Below are 5,436 nucleotides of genomic sequence, written 5' to 3' on the forward strand. Positions count from 1 at the left end.
AATAACATACTGATGGTAATCACGAACATGGACCCAAATCTATATAAACACTGGAAACAAAACTCATACTGTGATTATTTCACTGACACTGAATTCAATGTGGAAACCAAGAGTAAAAAAGGTCTGTCACATTCATTTCAATTGCTAGGTGGTGGGGTGATTAAGGATTACATTACTACCTTGCTTATGAACTAAGACATAGTAATGTGTTTATACAAGAAACGGTTAAATCTAACAGTGGAAAATACAACACTGCCAATAGAACTAACAACAGCTGGAATAACCTTGATGTAGAGACAAAACAAGCTGAAAACTTGTGTGTCCAAAAGAGACATTCCCGAGTGGTGACGTCATGGATGAAAAGGGAAAAACCTTTCGAACAACTTCGAAAGAAGATGAACTTTTCTTGAACTGGAGGAATGCAAACGTCTGGCAGGGAACAATGCCGACACGAACAACGATAGAGAGGGGGAGGAATAAAAAAAAAAAAAGACAACACTGACTACAGTGTACGGTGTACAAAACAGGGGACGGGACCTAGGTAAGCAAACTGCTTCTCTCGTCTCCTTTTTCGGCATGTACAAAAAAAAAAAAAAAAAATGTAAAAAAAAGTGAATGTAACCATGTTGGAAATAAACTGAATAAATAAATAAATATTGCTTAAAATTAAGTAATACCAATATATTTCTGTTTGAAAAGCTACATTTTTTATTCTTTACCGAAATGTTTCTCAGTTTATTTTTCATAACGGTTTCAGATTTTCAGGAATAAAACATGGTGGCCATTATTCAAAATGGCTGCCATTCAATGCTTAAGATGAAAACCCCAATATATTTTGGTATAAAAAGGCAAAATACAGTTAAGAGTTAGAATTTAATTTTTACTTTTGTATTTCTGTACAAAAACTTTGCTAAATATAAGTTTGAAAAGAGGCTCAGCCTTTCAGGAATCCAACATGGCCCCCATTTTCCTAGATGGCTGCCAAACCAATGTCTTTTGTGCAAAAACATGGACAGTTTTATGGTATTAATGTCTGTTACCAGTGTGCCCAGAAATATTATAAATAGAAATTACTGTCAGTGCCCAATCCTTTCGCGGTCCTGATAGTTTTGGATTCATTCGATGCATGCGCGTAGACTACGTCACTTTCTTTACTTGCACAATCTTTACGACCGAGCTCCTGGGATGCGATATTTGAATATAAACCGACCATACAACGTTTGTTACCAAACAGAAAATAAAATAAAAAAACAAAATAAATTGAAATTCACTCAAAACATACATTTCTAATTCTTTTTAAATAGCAGGGTTTCAACCTTTTAAAAAGTACACAAACTGCCGTAAAATAGGCCGACCTGATGTAGACGCATTTTGCGCATGGCCATTTTGGAGTTCATGTTGACTTTCTTTTTGCTAGTGCCTTAACGGATTGATTCTAGCCAAAATCACATCAAGCTGCTCCACAATATAGTTAAGTTGATGTATAATTCACATAAAGTATATATATATATAAAAAAAAAAAAAACAACAACATTTTTTTAATCCCACTTTCTTACCACTTTTATTAAAAATGTATGATTACAAATTCTTGCATTGTGATTATGGCACTGATAGAGAATTAATATATTCTGCTGCTTACATAAGATTTAACAAAATGTTGGTGTGTTAGAGAATTATCACTGAAAAAGCAACAAGCGTGGATCATTCTTGTATTTGGAGCAAAATCCGGAATTTATTTGAAAGGTTGATGGTTTACTAAGGCAGCATGACTGTGTGGAATAAGAGAGATTATCAATGCATGCCAATCAGTGCTGCAAAGCCTTATCGTGACTAATCTGAAAGATGAGGAGTCTGGTTGGCAGCTGTCCTTATTTCCTACAACACCACCACTATTAAACAGTCAGTCCTAGTCACTGGCAGAGAATAGCGAGAGTACGACAGATATAACAGAATCAAGTGGGGATTATGGTGATTTTATTAGAAAAATAAAGGCAGTAATCCGAGATGAATTCGGTTTTATTCATTAAAGCAGATTGATCCTGAAGATATTTAAAGACATACAAAAGCAGGAAGGTTCAAACAAGTCGTTTGTGTAGGAAAGAAAATGTCGCAGGCTGAAGAACAGATGGCAGAGAATAAGAGGAGATGAAGATAGACATCTTCTCACATCTGGGATGTATCTATTTTGGACAGAAAATGACTGAGTTTGTTCCAAAATGCTCCGAGTGGAGTTTTTCTGCTGTGTATCACAAACTGTTTTAATCGCATTATAAAAAAGCCTTTCAAGCTTTTTCTATAAACACTGTTTAAACACTAAGTAGGTTATTGAAGAAGAATTTGATTTATTTCTCATTCCATTCTTGTTAGAGAGAGGATATAAAATAAAATGACAACAGCAGATGTTTTTTTCCCTTTTACCTCCAGAAAATGCATCAATAAAAAGAGACATAAGTTATAGCTTATAGTTTTAGAATATTTGCTCATGGGCTAGTTTGCAAACCACCCACGGTATATAACAGTATACATATCGATATATATTGATAAATATTATTTATGTTGATATTAGAGGAGGAACATTACATTAAATTTACAACATGATACACAATACTGGGTTTGTGAGATTGATATCATAGTTTTCAAAAGAAAAAAAAGACAAAAATTAATTTTATTAATTTCATTTATTTATTCATTTATTTTTATCATATTTATTAAATTAAAATGTTTAGCTTTCAATTTGCCAATTATATATCTATTTTTTGACACATTCTTGAAGAAGAACTAAGAAAATAACAGCACAAGACACAAACTTATAGGAAGTTACAAAAAACAAAGAATTAAAATTACAAAATGAGTAGAAATTTCCACAAAGTGACAAGAAAAATGCACAAAATAAACTCCTAAACAAAGCCAAAATGACATAAAAACCCAAGGAAGAAGAAGAAGAAAAAGAAGAGATGATTAGTTTTAATTAATGTTCATCTTAGGTCCATTTATTAACAGAAATGTCAGTCAAAATTAAAGGTTTTTTAGTCAATCTTTTCACGTTTTTTTCAAACAGAAGCTTATTGCATTCACTGAAAAAAAAGTTGCCTTTTTTTCTGTTTTTATATAAATGTTTTTTGGTTTTTCTGGAATTAATGAGATAAAAAAAAGTAAATGAAACAAAAAATGCCTCTGTTTTCATAGGAAAATAATTTTAGTTTTTTCTGAATTTCCTATAAAACGTATCTCATCAGCTCAGAAAAAACTAAAAATATTTCCTATAAAAAATTATCTCATCAATTCAGAAAAACCGAAAAATATTTCCTATGAAAAACAGAGGCATTTTTTTTTAAATGTACTTATTTTATCTAATCAACACAGAAAACAAAAATACATTTCCTATTTTTTTCTAACTTATTTTTCTATCTCATCAATTCAGAAAAACTTAAAGTTTTTTTTCCTTCAGTGAATGCAATAAGCTTCCGTATCTTCAGATACAATGTGTATAAAAAAAAAAAATACTTAATGTTATAATTGCTAAGGAGAAACAGACTTTGTAACAGTTTAGTTCAGTTTCTTGAATTATCTTTATTGTTTTTCAGCCACTTTAACAAACCTGTAGCTTCTTGATGACACTGATACTCTGAGCTTGCTTTGTAATCTGGAGGTTAGTGGCATAATGGGAGCAAAGGAATTAGGTTTCAAAGTCAATGCACTTGTTTGTATCTGCAGGGAGGGTGAGTGAGAACTTTGTGGAATGTTCCAGACAAGGCGTCTACCTCTGAACGGGTCATTGTCTGATGGAGAGCCTGGACTTGTCAGTCTTACTCTGACGTTTCCCGTCTCCAGAGGGTCTCACACAACAGAGTCCCTGTACAACCTGTGTGGTGGTTTCCATTCTTTCATCGACTCCACGTGGTTTAGACCTTCTTGTTTACGCGAAGGCAAACAGAACGTCTATCCACGAGTATGGAAGGATTACAGTGAGAATAAACTCCTGAATAATACTAAACATGTCTGACAATATGTGCTGAGCTCGCAAGTGTTTTAATCTGGACTTCCCATTTGTGTACACTTTGCTGAGACGGTGAGATTGATCATCTGAAAGGTCTCCTTGTGCACCCTTCCCCCATATTTTGGCACAGATCCCTGGCCGGCCTGTTTTCTTATGATCGGGCGTGGATCCTTAACTCTCAGGGATGGAAAGCTATGTGCTGTGTTTGTCTCCAGAGGGCTTTGATCCGGGATAGCAAACCTCACGCAGTGTGAACATCTTAGCCTCAAAGTGAAAGTGCTGGAAGTAGAAAAACTGAACAAGCATGAGATGTATAAAGTTTCTCCTTACATGAACCGAAGAACCTACAAACCATTTAAAGAGTAATAACATTGCATATTTGATACTTCCTGTGCTAGATGCATGACCCCAGACGGTAAAAAGACAGTAAGATTGGAGAAAAGTATGATAGTAGCTCAAAACTATAAAGTGTTGGGAATTGATATGTGATTACAGAACTCTCTCCTGGTCCGTTCTGGTCAGACTGCCCTAAGCAGACCAGATACCAGCGTACGGTGATAGCATTCACCAAGGTCTCTGCCAGAGATGGCTCCACTCTGTGATGACTACCGCTATCAGCAACATACATAACACTGACTGAACAGCAGCAGACTGACTGAGGACACACACTGAAGGCTTGTTAACCTCAGACCGGTCTGTTCCCCAAAACCCTTAGACCAAATAGACCCTGTGTCCACATCTGACCAGCAACCCTAAAGCTTGACTCCATCTCGTTCATCCAAACCGCCACAACAGGGACGATACCAATAAATGTTTTTTTTTAAATAACATAAAGACATTGTAGGCCTCATCAATAAAAAAAAAACATCAGTATTTCTTCTAAAAAAACTTACCACTCGCAAGTTTGGTTATGACTCCACCACCAACAACAGGTTCGCTGTCAAATGACCATATGACTTGAAATTTGGGAAAGTTTTTGCGTATTGCGTTGTGGGATTTAGAGTCCCAAAGAAGAACGCGGGGCTGAAGTGAAAACTTTTTTTCAAGAAGGGATTTTACCTCATTCTTACCACGATTTCTTGTGTTTCATTTGACGTCATTTTTGTGGGGGTTTGTTTATAGTGTTTCCCATGATGACGTCACTCCGATTGCAGCCATATTTGGGTGTTTTAGTGAAAAACCAAAATATCAACATCCGTCACTGTCTTGTTTGGGTTTTCAATCCATAAAAACACCAGAAATGTCACTTAGGCAGTGTTTTTGAGGTGATATTCACTCTGTGTCAGTAGTGGAGTATTTTTAAAGTCCAGACAATGTAAAATCTTCATTCAACTTTAACAAAACTGTTGATTGTCTTTGTTGATTGTTTCTCTAAATAAAATCTATGTTTTTTGTGTGTTTTTATTACACTTGTAAAATAATGGTTCAACCCATGTGAC

Source organism: Gouania willdenowi, chromosome 24 (genome assembly GCF_900634775.1).
Source record: "Gouania willdenowi chromosome 24, fGouWil2.1, whole genome shotgun sequence".
Classification (NCBI taxonomy): Eukaryota; Metazoa; Chordata; class Actinopteri; order Blenniiformes; family Gobiesocidae; genus Gouania; species Gouania willdenowi.